Here is a 22667-nt window from a genome sequence, read left to right on the forward strand (position 1 = left end):
ATAAATATAATTATAAATATTTATATATAAATATAAAAATATAGCTATAAATATAGTTATAAATCTAAATCCAAATATAAATAAAAATATAAATATAAATATAAATATAAATATAAATATAAATATAAATATAAATATAAATATAAATATAAATATAAATATAAATATAAATATAAATATGATAAAAGTTAAAATAAGTCCCCACCTAGTCCCAGCACACCTTTCAGCCACAACCACTTCTTCACCACCCCATGGGTAACTCCCTCTTAATAAGCAATATTTCTAAAAACACAGAACTTTTTGGATGTTCCAGCAAGAAATTCTAAATTTTTGTGCTTTCCTTTCTTCCTGACTTCTACTTTGTGGATAAAAAAATGTCTTTTTTATTCTTTGTATAAATAAATAAATATATATAGACATAAATCTGCTCTGGCAGGTCATCACCTCATGAGAAAAATGAGAAAAATTCGGATATGATGCAGAGAAATGCTTGGAGATGTCAAATAATTTAAAGAAAAGACTTTTTTTTTTCACTATTTAATTTTTTTGAGTGCTATTCTCCACTAGCAAATGCTGTCCCAGAATGAAAGGCCGGGAGCTCGGTGGGGTACCAGGAATCCTGCAGAATTTTCAGGAATAAGCAGCAATATTTGGTGTTTCAGGACATGGGAGGGTGTCCCAGCAGGGATGGAAAAGCAGTGGGAGTTTATGAGAAAGACGCCCAGAAAATAAAAATTTTTAAAGGAACATTTTTAATAAAAATCCACAGTTTAAAAGTTTTTAAAGGAGCATTTTTAATAAAAATCCACATTAAAAGCGTATTTATGAGTATGGACGAAAAACCTTTTACTCAGAATTTGAGGTTTTCAGGGAATCTGATTATTTTTTACTTTTACTGTTCTCTAGGAAACGTTCTGAGCAAGCCCATGGGATTTGATTGCTGTTCCCCTTTTCCTGCGCCATCCTTCCTCACAATCCTGCTTTGTGTTTCCTTGTGACCCTTTCCTGGTTTGATTTCATAGTTATTTTTTTTTCTTTTTTACACAATCTGGCTCCATGTTCCAGTTTTGTTTTATGAGAGGAACTTTCCTGGGAGCTGTGCTGCAGCATCAGCGCTTTTCCATGAAAACTTTGGAGCAGAGCAGGAGGAGGAGGGAGGGAGGAGGGGCGGATCCTCCTGGGACTGGCGGTCCCAGCTCCTCCAGCAGCTCCCTGGCACTGCCCAGGCAGCTCCACAGGTTTGGACAGGGAGGTAAATGAGTTTGGGGGTGATGCCTCAGGTTTAGATTTTCTATTTTTCACATTCTGCTTTAGTGTGTGGGTCTGGCTTCACATTATGGGATGCTGAGCTCTCTGCAGAGAGCACAGACACAAAACAATTCCTGCTCCAGCTGGGCACCAAGGACAAATGATCCAAATCTCAGCCCAGGAGCACAAACACCGTGGGCTGGAGAGAGAAAAACAAGCAGGGTGGGACTGCCTGGGCTGAAGCTGGAATGGGACAATGAACTCCAAGGTGCCAATGGAGCAGAACTGATCCCAGGGAGAGACCTTGTAATCAGTCATCCAATTTTTGGGACCATTTTGGTTCATCTTGGGTTCATTTTGTGCCATTTTGGTTTGATTTATTAAAAAATATGGATATTGATCTAGTACCGATATCCAACTGTGACGGACAAAAACTCTCTAACCGTTTAAAGTTAGAAAGTGTATGTTTATTCGACGCCGGGCAGCGTGTGGGATCGCTCCCAAATCACCTTCCAGGTGATTACAGAGTCCTTTTATCCGTACAAGCATTGAATACACAAAACACAGAATACAAATATTCATAATTTTGGTACATCCCATTCCCCGCTTCATATGCTAATCACTCCAAAAGCTATTCAGCATGCGTAGTTTGTCCCTTGAAATGGGTCGGTGGCCCCTTCCATGGGGAGGGGTCCCAAAATGAGGAAGTCAATGAAGTCTTCCTCATTCTGACCTTTCTACCTTTTCAATGCCAATATGACAAATGAACTCTTGGTAGAACTCCCATTCCTTGTCTTCAGTTGGTTTCAGAACAGAGGAGGCCCACAATTGTCTTATGTTCCTAAAAGCTATTTGTCAATTTATATTCTTCATTATAAACCCAGCTAACTAAACATTGTGCTGACAAGCAATCAATTATTAGTTGACTACTAACTCCTAACTTCATCAAGGCCTACTCATTTATTATTATTATTTTAATTAACTCTAGTAAGGCTTACTTCTAGCTAAAATCTTATCTCTTCAAAAATCTCTAAATTCCTCGAAGTTTATGTTTCAGGTTCATCTTGGGTGCAGCCCTGGCTGGGCTCTGGTGCTGCCCAAGGTGTGTCATTATAGGACACGTGAAAGTATAACACGAGCTATTGTTATTTGTAAGGTAAAAAGGGCCGTTTTTTTTCTGATTCCAGCATTTATACTTTTCCAAAGGTGGCAGTGGATTGGAGGGTGAGGGTGCCACCTCTCCAATGACATTGGACAAACTACCAGTATATTAAGTTACTCCACCTCTATGAAGGAATGCAAAACAATGGGTTGTTTACAGAAAGTTGTGTGAGAAAGTTTTCTAACAGAATGTAAACTCAGAAGGCTTTAGAAAATCCTAAGAATGAGGGCGACAAAGGTGGACCCATGGAGGAGATCCTTTGAATAAATCCCTGCTTTATTCTTTAACTCCATCTACTCTCTGTCCTAGGTCAGCCTTCCCAAGGCATCAGCGATCCTGGGAATGTTCTGCCTTCCCAATTCCCTGCTCTGAGGTGTCCCTGTGTGTGGGCAGCCCCACATCCCAAAGACCCTTCCCAGCTTTCCAGGGAGTCTGAAGGAGCCCTGGAGCTGCTGAGCTCCCAGGGGAGGGAGGCTCTGGAGTTTTAGTCCAAGCCGAGACCAATCCCTCGTTAATCGCCTCCCAAATCCACAACCAACCCTTGGCTGCCAGAGCCCCGCCTGTTTTCCAACCCCTCCCAGCCCACCCTAAACCCTGATCAATTTTAGGGAGCTGCAGAGCTCCTTCCCCACAACCTGCAGCTCCTGCCTGGGGCTGGAGCAGCCCACCCAGCATGGGCAGCCCCTCCCAGGGAGCAGATCCCGGGATGTTCCCGGCTGGAAGGGGCTCACTGGCATCACCACGCTCAGCTCTGCCCTCCGGCCCCAGAGAGGTGCAAACTGCGGGATGGGAGCAGGAAACCATCCAGGAAGGAGATGAAGAGCAGCCTGATCTGAGAGAGTTCAGAGCTTGGCAGGCGGAAGGAAAGCAATTCCCTCCAAAGGAGCGTTCACCTCTGGTGTTATGAATAAGAAATTCATTTCTCAGGGGATTAAGATGCAGGAGCTCAGAACTCATTAAGGGCTGCACTGTGAATAGCCCGAGTGAGTGATCCAGCCTGGGAATCTGAAAATGAAACTGGAAATTTCCCCTCCGTTTTCCAACCCCCCTTGCAAGTTCAAACAGTTAAAATCCTAAAGTTCTGTTTCCTTCAGCCGTCAGAGATCCGTGTCTGTTCCACGGGTACACAGGAGAGATGGGAAGGAGCTGCTGCCAATGGATGGAGATCCCAGCTCTGCTCCAGGTCAGCCCTTCCCAGATTTCCCCAGCCATCCATGGTGTCCATCCATCCCCAGCATTGAGGGCAGCAGGAAAGGGGGATTCTGTCCCTCTGCCCCACTGAGCTGATTCCCCACCCACAGAATTCCGAATTCCAACAGCAGCAGCACCTGGAGCTACTGGAAAGAGCCCAGAGGGATCCACAGAGCTGCTCCAGGGCTGGAGCCCCTCTGGAGCCAGGCTGGAGAGCTGGGGGTGCTCCCCTGGAGAGGAGAAGCTCCAGGGAGAGCTCAGAGCCCCTGCAGGACCTGAAGGGGCTCCAGGAGAGCTGCAGAGGGACTGGGGACAAGGATGGAGGGACAGGACACAGGGAATGGCTCCCAGTGCCAGAGGGCAGGGCTGGATGGGAGATTGGGAATTGGGAATTGTTCCCTGGCAGGGCGGGGAGGGGCTGGGCTGGAATTCCCAGAGCAGCTGTGGCTGCCCCTGGATCCCTGGCAGTGCCCAAGGCCAGGCTGGGCACTGGGGCTGGAGCAGCTGGGACAGTGGGAGGGGTCCCTGCCATGGCAGGGGTGGGATGGGATGAGCTTTAATGTCTCTTTAATCCCAAACCTTTTGTATTTCCATGATTCTCACCTCCCATTCACCAGGGTCAGTCCCAACACAGGAACAGAGCAGAGATCTTCACCTTAATTCTGGGTTTTAAGCACCACCTCAAGCCCCTCCTGCTCCAGCATCAATTCCCTTTCCCAGGGTGCTCCCAAGAAACACAAATCCCACAGCACCAAAACCAGGAGTGGGACTGGAGGAAAATCCCAGCCCAGGCTGGTTCTGTGTCCCAGGAGCTGCAGTCTGGGTAAAGCAGAGTGGGAATTCCCAGGAGATAAATCCCATCCCAGATTCCAGCAAGAATTCCCAGCGGTCCCAGATTTGAGCAGGAATTCCTCTGGGGATAAATCCCATCCCACATTCCAGCAGCAGGGAAGTGCCTGAGCTCCTTTTTCCAGCTGAGGAATTCCAAGTGGATATTTTCCCTGATGGTTTTTCCTTTCAGCTTTGGGGGATTTTATCTCCTGGAGAAAATATTCCAGGGGCTGCTGCTCCATCAGCTCCCAGAAATTGCCTCTGTGGGAACAACTCGGCTCTCCAGGGGAGTGAAACTCCTTCTGATTTAATTCAGGAATAAACCAAACTCTTCAAATCTCTGAGCCCAAATTAATCCTGATTTTCCATCTCCAAATAAATGGGAGGACCAGATCCCCAGGGACAGGGGAGGATGTGGAGTGAGGAGCGGGCAGAAATCCCCTCAGAGTCTGGAGTCCTTCCCCCATTTATTCCCATTTTTAACGAGTTTTAAGGCACAACATTGAAGGTGGGATTTTCACAGCTCTAAAAGTGATTTAGGAGAATCCAGACTGCACAGGGCAGCCCAGGTGCTGAAAATCCTCACCTGGTGGAAAAAAATCCAACTTTTCCTGCAAATCAGCTGGGGATTTATCCCAAAAAACCCAAAGGTCCAGAAATGACAGATGATCCTGAGCGGAGCATGAGGGCAAGGTTAAGGTCACAAATTCAGATTTTCCTGCTGTGTTTACAGACAAACCGTCAAACAAACATCCAAAATGTAAAAAGAAATCCCAAAATTCTCTGATTTTCTGTCTCCTAGCCAGGAGTGGCTGGGCAGAGTCACCCAGTGGTGACACCAAAATCACCCAAATCAAATAATCAACCAAATCTGGCCAAATTCTCCCCTAAAGCTGCAGATCTGTTTAAGGTATTTAAGATAATCTAAGTCTTTCTATTGGCACAAGCTGTTTAAAATGATCTCAGGCTTTAGCTGGGTTTAAGCTGCTTATGCAGCTTTAAGGGTTTTACAAGGGTTTAGCCTGGGAAAAACCCATTTCCCAAAAAGCAGAGTGGGGTTGTTGGGTGGGAGCTTGGCTCTGCCATTTCGTGGGGTTTGGAATGGGGAAAAACATCCAGGAATCAAATACTTGACTTAAAGTCAGACTTAGTCAGGATCAAGGTACAAATACTGAGTTTAGAGAGGATTTGGGTTGGCCTAAGTGGGAGAGGAGTGGCAGAAGAGAGGAAAAACACCAAGAGCTCATTGAAAACAGAAAGGAATCACATGAAAAATTACTCAAAAACTTAATCCAGCAATTCCACCTTGTTAAGAAAAAAAAGGCGAAATTCCAGCACATAAACCCAAGAAATTCCAAATAAATCCCATCCCAGAGTCCAGCAGGAATTCCCAGAGGTACAAATCCCATCCCAGAGTCCAGCAGGAATTCCCAGGGGTACAAATCCCAAAAGAAATTCTGCTTTCCTCTCCTCCTTCCCAGTTTTTTACCCCCAAAACACAGCATCACTTCTCGTCCATTTTTTAAGGATTCCAGCCCCAAGTGGGGATTGGGAATCCAAGGTGGTGCTGGAAAAGCTCCAACCAGACCCCACTAATGACACAGGCACTGCTTGGAACAAAACTTCCCCGTTCCAGGGGCTCCTGGAACAGAAGAGGGCTGGGAAGGCCCTTCCAGGATGGAATTCCCCTGCTCGGGTGGAATTTTTGCCAGGACCATGCACATACCCCCTGCTGCTTCCAGCTTCCCACCCTGCTGCACTGCAGAGTTCACAGATCCAAGAGAATTTTGATTTTTTTTGAGGCCTTCCTGGCAGTCCCAAACATCCCCCAAGACCCCAGGGATCATTTTCCCAGGATTTCTGTGCCCTGGTTCCTGCTGCAGCCCTGGGGATTTGTGACACTGGAATGTCAGATGTGACACTGGGAGGGATGTTTGGAGTCCCCACCCCTGCAGGTGTCCAAGGAACACCTGGGTGTTGCTCTGGGCTGGTGGCAAGGTGGGCATTGATGGTCCTGGGGGGCTTTTCCAACCTCAGTGATCCCAAAATTCCCTCCCAGGGAGCTGCTGGGGCTCAGCCCAAAGCTTGGATCCCACCCCTCCTGTGGGGATGAGGACAAAGCTGGGCCTGGAGTCCCAAAGTAGGGGCAGAGTCCCTGGCCTGGGGAGCCTGAATTCCATCCTGAAACCCTGGGAAATCAGGGAAACCCCCTGGCTGTGGGTGCACCTTTGATCAATAGCAGCAACGCCACGTTTCATTCCCTTTATCCCATAAAGCACCACAATTTCCAGTTTCCCTGGGGAGGGAATTGTCCCATCCCTCCTTTCCTTAATTTCCATCCCAAAACACTGCAAAGTCAGGGAAACTGAGGGCTCCTGGCTGAGGATTCACCTTTTACCAAGACATTTCATTCCCTTTAGCCCTTAAAGCACCACAATTCCCAGTTTCCCTGGGAAGGGATGCTCCCATCCCTCTCTCCCTGAATTTCTATCCCAAAACACTGGGAAATGAGGGAAACACTCCTGGATGAAGGTAACACCATTTACCAACCCATTTAATTCCCTTTAGCCCTCGGACCACTGAAATTCTGTTTCCCTGGCTTGGGGATGGTCCCATCCCTCTCTCCTTGAACTTCCATCCCTCCCTTCTTGAATTCCCATCCCAAAGCGCTGGGAAATCAGGGAAACTGAGGTAACACCTTTTACCAACCCGTTCAATTCCCTTTAGCCCTTGTACCACCACAATTCCCAGTTTCCCTGGGAAGGGATGGTCCCGTCCCTCTCTCCCTGAATTTCCATCCCAAAGCACTGGGAAATCAGGGAAACGCTCCTGAATCAAGGTAACACCTTTTACTTCCCTTTAGCCCTCAGAACACTGAAACTCCCACTTTCCCTGCGTTGGGAACGGTCCCATCCCTCCCTCTCTCCCACCCTGCAGCAAACGGATGCAAACTGGGACAAAGAACCTTTTTTCCCCCTTTTTTTGGGCTCTCAGCGCAGCAGAGCCCCGCTCCACTCTCATTTACACAAAGATAAAGGCAGCGCATCTGGCCGTGTGGCAGAAGTCTTTAATTACACGCCGCAGCTTATCTTAAATATCTATTTATTGCCACGAGATTGCAGCTCCGCCGATCAACAGCCCGCAGACAAAGGGAGGTTGTGATTGCACATTCAACCTCCAGCTCTTATTCCCACTCTGGAATGCTTCACTTCGCAACTTTTTGGGATATTCGCATCCTCTCCCCCCCCCTCCACCTTTGCCCCCCACTGCCGAGTTCATCTTAGGGGTTTTCAGCCAGGAAAGTTGGTGCATAATGAAGATTTTTATGGGGTTTTATGCTAAAATGCAGTTTTGAGCTGGGGGTGGGCTCCTGCAGGCAGCTCAATGCCCTGAGCAGCTTTTCCAGTGGCAAAATCCAAACGGATTGGGGAAATAAATGAATGAACACAGACAGAAACAACCACAGGAGCAACAGGAACCTGGTATGGGCAGGGAGCTGGGAAATCACCCTTGGAATGCTCAGTTCTGTTCAGAACTGGCTGCTCAGGGAAGGGTTCCGGCCTTAAAATGCACCCAAATCCCAAAATAAAGCTGGGATAATGATGGATACGGGGCTAATTGCAGCTTCCTTGTGTTCCTCTTGATCTAGATATTACCCTACAATCTGGAAAATCTTCCCAAGGGATAAAATCCCACCAGGAGCAGCGGTGGGAAGTGCTCAGGCCAGGAGCTGAGGGCTCCAGGAGGGCCCAGGCTCCCAAAATTCCTGTATCCCAAAATTCCTACAGCCCAAAATTCCTGTATCCCAAAATTCCTGCAGCCTAAAATTCCTGTATCCCAGAATTCCTGCAGCCTGAAATTAATTCCTGTGGCAAAAGGAGTATCAGCCCTGCCAGGGTCAGGCCTCCCATTCCTGGAATTTCTGCGCAGTTTTACCCCAATTTGCTGCATTCCTGCATCCCTGGAGGGGCTGAGTTCCAGCTGGATTCGATATTTTGGGAATTCAGGCACTTCCTGGGGGCTCCCCGGGTGAGTTTTCCAGGACTCCTTTGAGTTCTGGTGTTATTCCCATTATCCTAAAGGCCTGTTCTTGATCTCCTCCATCCTGGGATGTTGGAATTGGAGCTGGAACTACAAAAGGAGGGAGAGGAGCTGTTCCTGCAGCCCCCCATGGCACTGCACCCCACAGAACTGGCCTTGGCAGCTCTGGGGTCACAGAAACCCCACAGAAACCCCACACAAATGGCATATCCTGTTCTAGTCCCACATAAATCCCATACAAATAACATTTGCTGCTCTGGTGACACGTAAACCCCACAGAAACCCCACACAAATCCCCCACAAGTGACATTTTCTATTCTGGTCCCACTCAAAACCCCACAGAAATGGCATTTGCTGCTCTGGGCCCACACAAACCCCACAGAAACCCCACTCAAACCCCACTCAAACCCCACATTAACCCCATCATAACCCCACAGAAACCCCACACAAATCCCCCACAAGTGACATTTTCTACTCTGGTCCCACTCAAAACCCCACAGAAATGAAATTTGCAGCTCTGGGCCCACACAAACCCCACAGAAATGGCATTTCTTGTTCTGGTCCCAGACAAACCCCACAGAAAACCCACAATAACTCCACAACAACCCCACAACAACCTCACAACAACCCCACAGAAACCCCACTCAAACCCCACAATAATCCCACACAAACCCCACACAAACCCCACAATAACCCCAAAATTAAATCCCACTAGTGATGGATCCAGCTTAATTAACAGTGAAATAATGTCATTTTTGCCCCAGCTGAGAAGCACCTTTTGCTCTCACCATCAACCAAAACAGGTTCAACACCCCAAAAATCCCAATTTGTTCAGCTACAGCAGCAATATCTTTATAATTACCTGATGTATTTGTTTAAATCTGCAGTTTTTGCTCTCCTGACCCCCCATGCCTCTCCTTTAACCCATAAATATTTTCCTTCCCTCCCCTTCCAGCTACCGGATTTTTGTTATTGCCTGCACAGAATTCCTCTCCAATTAATTAATCCAACTTATAATCAATAAAATATCACCACGTGGTTTTGGGGACATTCTTGCTGCACAGGAGAATTCCTTCTTTGCCACAAATTCCCTGCAGCAAGGAGGATCTTGGGGGTTTTTTTTTTCAGGAAAAATCTGACCAAACTGCTTTGGAGCAGCCCTTGAAAACAAAACAAAACAAATTGAGTTGTTTCTCTCGGCAATTTGCACTCTCCCATGAAATTCCCTCTGATGCCAGAAGTGCAGGAAACAAAAAAAATTCAAAATATGAGCCCAAGCTACCAAACCTGGGGTGAAATGAATATCGCTGCAAACACAGGGACTCTGAACAGCAAGGCAGAGTCAGGTAAAGGACGAGAGAGACGATGATAAATTTATTTTCGTGGATCAAAACACAAAGAGGAATTGGCTGGGGAAGACTGGAAATGCTGGAATGTTTTGGGGGCATGGATGTGGGTTACAGGGATTGGGATGGGGATGGTGCAGCTGAGTCTTTCCCAAGAACCTGCTCTTCTGCAGATAAAATTCCATCTAAAATCCAATTTTGGTTATTTGAAACCTCCAGGACCTTTTGTTTGGGTTGGACTCGATGGTCTTGGAGGTCTCTTCCAACCTAGTAATTCTGTAAATTCCGGATTTTCCAATCCATCCACCAGGAACAAACCCATGCAGGAGCACCCATGGGATTATAAAATCTGCATTAGCTCTCGAGGCAGCTAAAAAAGCAGCAGGGAAATTTTGTTCGGATCCGAGATGCTTTTTCAAGGCCCCTGAGCTCACCCCTGACATCACCACGAGCTTTTCTCATCCCTCCTTTACCCAGCGCTCAACTCCGGGCTCGCTGATCCCAGAGCGTCCCTGCTTACGTCAGGATTTGCTCACTGCTGGTCCCTGCAGCCCCCAAATCCCCAAATCCCATCCCTGAGGCAGCAGCAGCCCTGGAGACTTCCCCAGGGAGGCAGGAGATGATCCAGCATCCATGAGAGTCTCCTCCACCAGGTTTTATTGTCCCAAAGTCCACAGGGAGAGAAGATTGTGCAGCACAGAAATCTGGGCTGCACCAGGGCTGGAAAATCCACTGGAGGGGCTGGAATCCCATAGGATCTTCCTGTGGGATCCTCCTGTGGGATTCTCTTGGGGCAGGAGATGACCCAGCCATCCACAGGCATCCCCTCCCCTGGATTTTATTGTCCCAGCTCCTTCCCAAGGTCCCACAGAAACTCAGGGAGGGACAGATTGTGCAGCACAGAAATTTGGGCTGCTCCGGGACTGGGAAATCCACTGGAAGGACTGGAATCCCATGGGATCCTCCTGTGGGATCCTCCTCTCCCAGCTGCAGGGAGTGGGGTCAGGGCCTTGTGGGACACAGCAGCACATCCAGGCTGGGAGCAGCTCCTGGGGACCATCCCAGCAGCAATTCCCAGGACTCCCTGGGGATTCCAGCAGCATCCCAAAGTGTCCCACCCTGGTTAAATGATCCCATTATTCCACTCCAGCTGTGACATATCCCCTGAAACAGCCCCAATCCCCCTCAGCACCCACAGCTCTGGGGCTTCTCAAACCCCATTTGGCTCCACAGCAAAATGTGCTTCCCCTACAGCATTTTCCAGAGCTTGCCCAGCAAATAATGACCTAAAATCAAAAAACAACCCCAAAACCCCAGCGAGTGCTGCTGTCTGCAGTTGGGGCTTAGAGTCAGAACTTATTATTTGTATTTTCAATCTGCCAGGGACTCCCACTGAGAGCTCGGCCGGGAGGTTCCCCCTCCTCCCTCCTCCCCATTTCCCACACAGGAGGAAAAGTAAAGATGCAGAAAGGTTAAAAAGGAACAAAAAAGGCCACGCTGGTCCCCCCCACAGCACTGAGAGCAAATCCCTGACTTAGGGAGCTGCAACGTTTCCATTCTTGGCATGAAAAGGTTCCAGAGCTTTTTAAAGAACTAAAGGGAGAGATGTGGCCTGTGGATCCTGAGAGTCCTGCCATGAGAAGGGCAGGAATGTGGTGAAAATGGGTAAAAATGGGTCAGGAATAGGGGTAAAAATGGGTAAATATGGGTCAGGAATAGGGGTAAAAATGGGTCAGGAATAGGGGTAAAAATGGGTAACTATAGGTCAGAAATAAAAGTAAAAATAGGTAAATATGGGTCAGGAATAAGGGTGAAAATGGGTAAATATTGGCCAGGAATATGCGTAAATATGGGTCAGGAATATGGATAAAAATGGGTAAATATGGGTCAGGAATATGGATAAAAATGGATAAATATGGGTCAAGAGTATGGGTAAAAATGAGTTCAAAATATGGGTCAAGAATATGGGGAAATATGGGGAAATGTGGGTCAGGAATATGGGTAAATATGGGCCCAAAAGATGGCTAAATATGGGTAGCAGGCACCAGCCCTTTAAATTGTTTTGGAAAATCCTTTTCAGGTATCACCACACACCTTTAAACAAGGGAATAAATCAGGGAGCTGGGCTTACCATTCTCGTGCTATCCCAGGTTATTCCCATCCTATCCCATGTTACTCCCGTGATATCCCACGTTATTCCTATGCTATCCCACATTATTCCCACTCTTCCCATGTTATTCCTGTGCTATCCCACATTATTCCCATGATATCCCATCCTATCCCATGTTATTCTTGTGCTATCCCACATTATTCCCATGTTATCCCATGTTATTCCTGTGCTGTCCCATGTTATTCCCATCCTATCCCACATTATACTCATCCTATCCCATGTTATTCCCACATTATCCCACATTACTCCCATGCTATCCCATATCATTTCCATCCTATCCCACAATATTCCCATGCTATCCCACAATATTCCCATGCTATCCCACATCATTTCCATCCTATCCCACATTATTCCTATGTTATCCCACATTATTCCCATATTATCCCACATTATTCCCATGCTATCCCACATCATTCTCATCCTATCCCACATTATTTCCATGTTATCCCATGTTATTCCCATGTTTTCTCATGTTATCCCACATTATTCCCACGCTATCCCATATCATTCTCATCCTATCCCACGTTATTCCCATTCTATCCCACATTATTCCCATGTTATCCCACGTTATTCCAGTTTTATCCCACATTATCCACCTGCGTGAACTGGGCCAGCAGCAGAGATTGGGCAGGACATGGAGGAAAAAGAGGTTTTTTACCCCAAATTTGTGCAGAGCGGTTTGTGCTCCCACAGCAGCCGGCACACAGAATCCCCCACTGCCGGCCCTGTTAAAAATGTGGGGCTCAGGTCAATGGGGAGCTCCTGCTCTCCTCTTCATCCCTCCCTCACCAGCTCCTCATCCTGAGCACAGAGAGAATTCCGGGAGTTTTATCCAGGTGGGAATCCAGGATTGGAGTGACCTGAGGAGGAGGATGATGAGGAAGGGGAGGAGGAGGAGGAGGAGGCCATTCAGCGCTCTGACCCCAGCTCCTCCAGGGCTCCATAAAACTCTTTGGCCCATCAGCCGCTCTCTGAATTCCCAGAAAATCTTTCCATTCCCATGGAACTGCCACAGCCATTCCCAGGAAAAGCCAAGATGCTGGAGAGACCTTTGGAGGCCCTGGCTTGATGTGCTGGGTGTGTTTACAGGAGTTTTACGGCTGTTTCGAGGAAAATAATGACCAGAATCCTTTCCAGTGCCGGATGAGCTGGGCTGCAGTGCCTGGAACAAAACCAGTTTTATTTCTCTTTCTCAGTGGGGTGAAATTATAAACATCGTGGGGATGCAGGGCCGCAAATTCCCACCGGTCCTCAGGTGTCACAGAGGCCTCAGAGCAGCTCCTGGCAGGACTCAGGTGCCACCACCTGTGCCAAGAACTGTGGGACAAACTCCACTGTGTCCTGCTCCAATGGCTGGGTTTGCGTTGTGCACGAAGGTGTTCATAGCCCCAGAGGCAGCTCAGAAACCAAAACTCGACAGAGGAGATGCTTTAATAGGGAGAACACCAACTTCCATAGGGCAAATACCAAATTCCATAGGGAAAACACCAAATTCCATAGGGGAAACACCAAATTCCATGGGGGAAATACCAACTTCCATGGGGGAAGCACCACCTTCCATAGGGGAAGCACTATTTCCATAGGGGAAATGCCAAATTCCATAGAGGAAACACCACCTTCCATAGGGGAAATGCCACCTTCCATAGGGGAAAACACCAACTTCCATGGGGAAAACACTAAATTCCAAAAGGGAAATACCAAATTCCATAAGGGAAACACCAACGTCCATAGGGGAAACACCAACGTCCATAGGGGAAACATCTTCATAGGGAAAACATCCCCTTCTATAGAGGAAACACTACAGGGGAAACACCATCATCCATAGGGGAAATGCCATGTTCCATAAGGGAAACGCCAGCTTCCATAGGGGAAACGCCAACGTCCATTGGGGAAACGCCAACGTCCATTGGGGAAACGCCAACATCTGAAGGAAGAACACCTTCCCATCCTCTCCCCCCTCAGCCACTGCTCACTCTGGCTTTCCTCTCATCCCAAAGCTTTCCCTGAGCAGAGCGAGTGCTGGGCGTGGGGAGGAGCAGCACACGGCACTGCCGGGACAGATCCTGGCACTCCGGCTGAGCCAGAGCGGGAGGGAATAAAGCCAGACCTCCCCATGTTCTGGTACAGCTCAGAGGATTTGCAATCACCAAAAAAAAAAAAAAAAATTTTAAAGTTGCATTGGGCAAACTCCGTTACTGGCACGGCAAGAAGTGAATCCTGCAGGAGCAGCAGCTGTCTCGGCACACGGAACACGAGGTTTTGGGAAAAATCCGCGTTCTCACATCCCAAAGCCCGCGGCTGGGGCTTTCCAGCAGCCATCAGCACCTGGATTTGTCTTTCAGAGCAGCAGGGCGGGGGACTCGAGGTGCTGCTGGCCCTCGCCCAGCCCAAACCAGGAGCAGGGGAATATTCCCATCCTGCTGCCTCCAGAACACATTTTAATCCTATTTTCCTGCACACACACCCCATATCAAATTCTTAATTAAAAATCATCTGCTTTTGGAATGGGGGAGGGATAGACAGACCGGGCTGCACATTGAGTTTTGGGTGCTTTTCCTCTGTCAGGTCAGACATTCCCAAGTTCTCTCTGGAGGAAGCTACAAGGGGCTGTTTATATAAAATAAATATTTTGTTTCACGTGCTTCCCACCCTAGGCTCGCATAACTCATCGGGGGAAACTTTTCTTGCAGATCCTTTCCTGAATGCTCAGGCAAAACCCCTGCAAGTATCCTGCGTGCACGGCCAGAACAGAAATATGTAACACTTAAACACGCCGAAATATAAACACAAACTTCCAGACAATGGGCTAATCCCTGCCCTCGGAGGCTCCCACAGCCGGAGGAGCTGGATCCCCCCTGGGAGGGCTGGATTTGGCCCCTGGGGAGGCCACTGCAGTCCCTGCTGCAAGCCCGGGCTTGGGAACACGGCACAAAACCCGGCCAGAGCCGCGGGCAGGTACCGCAAGGGGCTGCGGATGCCTCCACCTGCCTCCGACACCGGGAAGAACTCGGGCTTCCCAAAGGACAAACCTCGCAGGCTGATCCCCGAATAAAACCAAAATAAAACCAAATAAAACCGAGCAGGAGGAGGGAAAAAACCCCAACCGCAGCGCTTTGTGCAGGGATCCGGCCACCAGCAGGGACGTCGCTGCTGAAACGAGCCTTGGAATCTTATTTTCTGTGTTTAATTCGGGCATTTCTCTCCGCGCTGGAGCATCGGGGAGCAGCCGCGGGGAGCGATGGAAGCGGCGCAGGCCCCGCGCTCGGCTCCGCGGGGCCCCGGAGGACGCGGCTGTCCCCGGAGCAGCGCGGCCCCGAGCCCGCGTCCCCCCGCACGCCCCGGCCCGGCTGGCACGTCCCTGTCACACCCCGCGATCGCCTCCCACCGCCCCCAGCGCTGCCTCCCACCAGCCAGCGCCAATTCATCGCCTCCTCCTCCTCCTCCTCCTCCTCCTCCTCCTCCTCCCCGCACGGTGGGAGAAAATGAAGTTGCTGTCAAGCGACGATAAATTCATGCGACAGCCAGGGCTAATTAAGCGGCAAAGTAGCTGCGAGCGTGGCGGGGCCGCGGCTCCGGGCTGGGCTCGGTGACAGCGCCGGGCTCGGGGCGCTCGCCCAGCGCGGAGGCGGCCGCGGCCACCCCCGCTGGGGACGCGGGGACACGGGCTGGGGACGCCAAGCTGGCACCTTTGGGGAGAAAAAATGGAATCTGGCCGGCCAGCTGGGCACCCGCAGCCAGCCAGAGAGGGAGGGAAGGAAGGAAGGAAGGGCGAGAAAAAATCCCAAAGATCCACGCAGAGAACAACAGCAAAAAAATAGCGACAAAAGCCCCCGTGCCTACCTTTGCCGGGGGCCAGCGGGCAGATCCCGGAGCGCTTGGGGTCGGTGGCTGTTCCCTTCTTTATGAAATGTTCGGCTCAGCCGGTGCTATTTGCATTCTTTCATTAGCACCTGTTTCAAGTAAGGAAGGAGAAAGCTCATTGCGAGATCAGCTTCCTCTCCGAATAAATGATTTTTAAAAAATTAAAAAAAAATAGACAGATGCACGCTGCCAAATAATAATAACGCTAATAAAAATCAAAAAAATACCACATGGATATTAAAGCCTAAAGTAGGCAGTTTAATAATGGGAGGTCTTGCAGGTTGTGAGCATGCTCCAGCCGGAACAAATCCTTCCTCTGTTATTCCTCTGAATAAAAATAAACCACGATCAAGAAACCCAAACGGAAGCTTCCTCCTAGAATCCCTGCTGCTGAAAAATATGTAATAAATTCAGCCCGAAGACGCAGGCTCTAATCAGCAGCTGTTTTCTGGATCCAAAGCCAGCCAAAGCCTCTCTTGTCTTTTCCCACTATGAGTCGAGGCCTTTTTGAAAAGGGTTTTAACCTTTTAAAGACACAGCGCACCAATTATCACTTCTGGAGGACTGTCACTCACGGCGCAGGGAAATTAATAAAGCGACAGCGGTGGCACAGCCGGAGCACAGGGAGGTGTGGTTTGCCCTCCCAGGGTTGCCTCGGGAATATTATTGTATGATTATTATTTTTAATCGGACCCCCTCCCCTTCGGGGAAATAATAATAATAATAATAATAATAAAGTGCAAACTCGCCAGCCGGCTCTGGGATAAATGCAAAGTCATTACAAAAAGGAGCAGCTGCTGGATGCCATTCCCGGAGTTCTGCCGTGGCTCCTTAGTGGGGTTAAATTTGTTGCGAGTGAATTTTTCGGGATTAACAGCTTCCAGCCCGGCCGGAGCTGGGAGAGGGTTAACGCCAGGCACAGAGCAGCTCTGTCAAGTGCTTCCCATCAAACTGAGGACCAGGCTGCGAAGTTTGAACCGAGCAGCTCTGGCACAGCAACACCGCGTCTTTCCAGGGCTGGCATTCCGGGTTTTTACCAAACCGGACCGAACCCCCCCAAAAAAAGTTCAGCCCTCCGCTAAGCAGCGCCGGTGGCCCCGTGTGTGGGGCCGGGGACAGCGCCGAGCCATCGGCTCTGGGGGGGGACAGGACAGATCCCCCAAAGCTGCGCGTCCCCAGGCCCCAGGGCAGCGTCCCCCGGCCGTGGTGCCACCGTGCCCGGCCCACCTGGGTGGCGGTGGCATCCTCCTGGTCAGCGCTCGGGGCCATTCCCGGGGTGCTGCGGCTGCTCCGGCCGCGCTCGCCTCCGGCCAGGCTGTGCGCAGCCCCCGGCATGCGGGCCGGCGGCTCTCCCGCCCTCTCCCCCTCCTCCTCCTCCTCCTCCTCCTGCTGAAAATCATCATATTTCATGTGTGGCTGCTCCAGCCGCGCCAATTGGCTGGGCACCCGCGGGCGGAAATGTCAGCGGCAGCGCAGCATCGCTGCCCGCCCGCGGCCGCCCCGAACCCCCCGGGACCGCCGGGGAGAAGCGATTTGGGCGCTCGCCGAGGGTTCTCTGCCCCTCCGGAGGGATGGAGCTGGCGGCAGCTTGACCTTGAGCCGCGCGGCTGCGGGGGCTGCCAGCCAGGAGCGGATTTTGTGGCCGGGGGGATCCGGCGCATCCGCCCCGCTCCGGGAGCCGCCGGTACCGGGGCTGCTCGGAGGGATGAGCCTGAGAAACGCAGCATTCCTGGCGTTTCCACACATTTTCAAGGCATCTGTTTGCGGCTTGCTCCTTACTTCCAGAGCTTTCTAACAAGATCAGTATCAGGATTTTATTTATCTTTTTAACAGCTGGGATTTGGAAATAGGGGCTTGCCTGAAGCTCCCCGGGCAGTACCCAAGGCCAGGTTGGACGGGGATTGGAGCATCCTGGGACACTGGAAGGTGTCCCTGCCCAAAGGATGGAACAGGATGGGGCTTAAGGTCCCTCCCAACCCAAACCAGTCTGGGATTCTGTGATTCTACCCCCAGCTCAAGTGGGAAGACAGCCCAAAACTTCTCCTCATCTGATCATTTTCCTTCTCCAAAGAGGTGAGGAAAAAGAAAATAAATCTAAAAATCCTTTGGAAGCGAAGCAATGGAATGGCAGAATGGAATAATCCTGAGGAAAACCGGCATCTACCTGCCCTGCAAACACCTGCAAATGGAAGGGGAACACAGCCAGGGACACTGGAAAATGTTCTTCTGAGCAACAACAGAGCCACCTCTGCCTGCTGGGCTCTCCAGGAGTGCAAGGAACAGGGGGAGCACGACAGCCAAAAGCCAACTTTTATTTCCTGGCTGCTTACACAAGGATAAAAAAAACCTGCATTGTCACAGAAACTAAAGAGGATTTAAGCGCGGCATTTGTGGCACAAATCAGCTTAGGGAACCTGGAGATCTCTGCTGATTGGGAGAAAACTCCATGGGAAATGGGCAGCAGATTGGATGGAAGCCTGGAAGCTCCAAAGCTTCCTAATGTGGCCATGTGAGGAGCAGCCTGGAGCCCAAACCTCATCAGCAGGTGGATCCTCCTGCAAGGCAGCCTGGTGGTCACCACTGCCACCATCTCCAGCGTCCCCAGGTCCGGGCAGTGCAGTGGCACGGCAGAGCCCATCACCACTGTGTGTCACTGTAGGCATTGAAACAAGGCAGGAGAAATGGGAGAATCGGGCTGCTGAGCAAAAACAACCCCACCGAGCAAAAAAACAACCCCACTGAGCAAAAAACAACCCCACTGAGCAAAAAACAACCCCACTGAGCAAAAAACAACCTCACTGAGCAAAAAACAGCCCCACTTACCAAAAAACAACCTCACCGAGCAAAAAGCAACCCCACTGCGCAAAAAAACAACCCCACCGAGCAAAAAACAACCCCACTGAGCAAAAAACAACCTCACTGAGCAAAAAACAACCTCACTGAGCAAAAAACAACCTCACTGAGCAAAAAACAGCCCCACTTACCAAAAAACAACCTCACCGAGCAAAAAACAACCCCACTGAGCAAAAAACAACCTCACCGAGCAAAAAACAACCCCACTGAGCAAAAAACAACCTCACTGAGCAAAAAACAACTCCACTGAGCAAAAAACAACCTCACTGACTAAAAAACAACCTCACCGAGCAAAAAACAACCTCACTGAGCAAAAAACAGCCCCACTGAGTAAAAAACAACCTCACCGAGCAAAAAACAACCCCACTGAGCAAAAAACAACCTCACTGAGCAAAAAACAACCTCACCGAGCAAAAAACAACCCCACTGAGCAAAAAGCCCCCACAGAGCTCTTCACGCGGCTCTCCCTCTCCCAAATTCCAAGAGGAATTCCAAAACCAGACATTCCATCATCTACCTTAGCCTGAGCTTCACTGATGATCCAAGGGTGTGCAAGGTGCCAGGCACCATCCAGGAGAACCTGGGGGAACTGGTGGTTGTTGGAGATATTAGTGGAGAACTTCACCACACTGGCATCAGGCTCCCACCAATGCCACCCATGCGAGCCCAGATCTCCAGGTGCCACCAGGCTGTGCCACCCAGGCCTTGGTGGCCTTCGTGGGCCTCAGCCCACAGCCACAAGTGACAAAAAGAGCCATGGGAGTTTGTGGAAGTGTCACATGGTGGCATCTAAACCTTGAGTGGCTGCTGGGAAAAGCAGAGTGACTATCAGCCCATGACTGGGCAACTGGAGGGACCATCACTCCATAGCTGGGCGGCCAGAGTGACCATCACTCCATAAAAGGGTAACCAGAGTGACCATCAGTCCATAAAAGGGTAACCAGAGTGACCATCAGTCCATAAAATGGTAACCAGAGTGACCATGATTCCATAACTGGGCAGCCAGAGTCACCATCACCTCATAGCTAGACAGCCAGAGTGACCATAACCTCACTGCTGGGCAACCAGAGTGACCATCAGCCTGTAACTGGGCAGCCAGAGTGACCATGATCCCATAACTGGGCAGCCAGAGTGACCATGATCCCATAACTGGGCAGCCAGGGTGACCATCACCCCATAACTGGGCAACCAGAGTGACCATCAGCCCGTAACTGGGCAGCCAGAGGTGGTGTGAGCAGGAACACACAATCTCCCCCCTCCTGCCCTAAATAAATCCACCCCAGTGCCCAGAACAACTCCCAGGAGATCCGAACGAGGAGATTTCCTTTGGGCAAATGGACAATGAGAGTGGTGGCTCTTCAGCCTCGCTGAGCCTCATCACCAGCCAGGAGCTCCTCCAGGGTCCTGATTTGGGGACCTGGTCCCTCCTAACTGAGCCAAGCCCAGATCGTGTTCATCCCCTGTGAAAATTCAGGGTAAGTGGCCCATAATGGGCGGGAGTTCACAGAGCTGAGCTCTGCCAGGTCTGCTCTTCATTTTTCTCTCCCAGACCATCACTGTCCTGTCCTTCTCTACAAAGGGATGGATGGGGGGTGTTGAACAATTCCTCTCCTTCCTTAGGGTCCTTGCAGCTTCCCTCTGACCCCACACTATTTTTAGGATTTTCTTTCTGAAAAAAAAAAAAAAATGTAGTAGAAGTTGGGCCAAAGCCACAAGTACCTGATTCACCCATGGAAAGAGAAATTAATAAATTCATCCCAAAACCAAACAGCTAATTAGGGTTTCGTCCTTTTCCACATTTTCCCTGGACAGCTCAGCCTGGTTCATTTTGTTTGAAGGTGGCCCAGTCCAACAAGGGGAAATAAAAATCACCAAGCAAACCAGAGCCCACGTGACACCAACCTCTCCTTTTTGGTACAAATCTCTGTCCTTTTCCTTTTTCCTGCTATTCCTTCCAGGGCTGGGCACCCTCTGTGACAGCAAACAGCATCCCGGATGTGTGCCTGGGACTCCCATTCCATCATCTGCCCTGAATTTAAGCTCATCTGCACACCCAAACAAACATTTATTAACGGATTGAAGAGGAACAAACCTCTGCAAATATTTGCTTCTGTGTTGCAAAGTTACCATCTGATACCAAAAGATGAGTGAATCACAACAAATTCAAGTTCCAGGTTAGAAAACTGGGAGTTTAGGAGAGTTTTTCCTGATGAACTTTCCCTGAGCACACAACCTTTTCAGATCAGACATATTTTTGACCAAAAAGTGATCTAAAACCCCACAAACTGCCTTTATGAGATAAAGAATGTCCCAGCAGAGCAAAGACAGCAAGAAAAGCTTTCTTGCAGTAATGTTTGTAAAGTTTTGTTGCAAATACTGCACTGCAATATTTGGCCCCTCAGATCTGTCCCCTGGTGACACTCATGGACAGGGCATTAAGTCCCCAACCTCCCTACAGCCATGGCTGCTGGAGTTATTTATTGATCCCTCATCTCCAGGGTGTTCATTGATTTCTCATCTCCAGGGTGATCATTGATTCCTCATCTCCAGGGTGATAATGGATCCCCATCTCCAGGATATTCATGGATCCCTCATCTCCAGGGTGATCACTGATCCCCATCTCCAGGGTGATCATTGATCCCCATCTCCAGAGAGATCATTGATCCCTCATCTCCAGGATATTCATGGATCCCCATCTCCAGGATATTCATGGATCCCCATCTCCAGGGTGATCATAGATCCCCATCTCCAGGGTGATCATGGATCCCCATCTCCAGGATATTCATGGATCCCTCATCTCCAGGGTGATCACAGATCCCCATCTCCAGGCTGATCATGGATCCCCATCTCCAGGGTGATCATGGATCCCCATCTCCAGGCTGATCATGGATCCCTCATCTCCAGGATATTCACGGATCCCCATCTCCAGGGTGATCATTGATCCCCATCTCCAGGATGATCATGGATCCTCATCTCCAGGGTGATCATTGATCCCCATCTCCAGGGTGATCATAGATTCCCATCTGCATGATGATCATGGATCCCCATCTCCGCTCTCTCCCCACCCATCCTGCCGCTGCTCGAGGCAGGTTCTGGGGCTCTCCAGCCCTCCCTGTGGCACCAGGGGTTCGGGTGGTCTCAGCTGGCATTAGAAGAGGGAGGAAATGAAGGAATCGTTCCCAAGGAGGAGAAAAAGAAATCATTCCCAAGGAGCAGAGGAGGGAATCATTCCCAAGGAGAAAGGAAGGAATCATTCCCAGAGAGCAGAGGAAGAGGAAGGTGGAATAATTGCCAAGGAGGAGAGGAAGGAATCATTCCCAAGGAGAGAGGAAGGAATCATTCCCAGAGAGCAGAGGAAGAGGAAGGTGGAATAATTGCCAAGGAGCAGAGGAAGGAATCATTCCCAGTCAGCAGAGAAAGGAATCATTCCCAAATAAGACAGGAAGGAATCACTCCCAGTCAGCAGAGGAAGGAATCATTCCCAAGGAGAGGAAGGAATCATTCCCAAGGAAGAGAGGAAAGAATTATTCCCAAGGAGACAGGAAGGAATCATTCCCAAGGAATGATTTCTCAAGGCCTGACACCAATATTTGAAGTCTGGTGGATCCCCCAATTCTAAGCCAGTCCCAGCCCCAGGATGGGCCTTGCTCGGGCTTGGGTTCCCCTCCCTTTATCCAAACCTCGTTCTCAGTCAGGCTCTCTAATTCCTGCATTTCCCCCTGCAGCATCCCCATTAAACCAACCACAGACAGCAACCTCAAACCATTCCGAGCAGGAAGCGGCGTAATCTGCCATGCATTAAAGGTCTAAAAAAACCCTGCCTAATGTTCCAGGAGTCTCAAGCTGTTAAGCCACTGCTTAACTCCGGTAATTCACCAGGAAGCCTCTCTCGTGGCACAGCCACCGAGTTGTTTTCATTTTCTAATAACGAGCACGTGACCCAGGCATTTAATGAGTTCCCGAA

General features: G+C 49.7%; 1 protein-coding gene across 6 annotated transcripts in view; it reads right to left on the reverse strand.

Moving 5' to 3' along the window:
- HIVEP3 (HIVEP zinc finger 3) overlaps positions 1-18709 on the reverse strand; it is a 280416-nt gene extending 261707 nt beyond the window's left edge. For 4 of the 6 annotated variants that reach the window (XM_030290543.4, XM_072918045.1, XM_030290541.4 and 1 more), the window contains exon 1: positions 15830-16367. The gene's annotated coding sequence lies outside the window, so the exon portion shown is untranslated. The other 2 variants (XM_030290542.4, XM_072918044.1) reach the window with 2 other exon arrangements.
- Between the last annotated feature and the right edge of the window lie 3958 nt (positions 18710-22667).

This window comes from Taeniopygia guttata, chromosome 23 (genome assembly GCF_048771995.1).
Source record: "Taeniopygia guttata chromosome 23, bTaeGut7.mat, whole genome shotgun sequence".
NCBI classification, from domain to species: Eukaryota; Metazoa; Chordata; class Aves; order Passeriformes; family Estrildidae; genus Taeniopygia; species Taeniopygia guttata.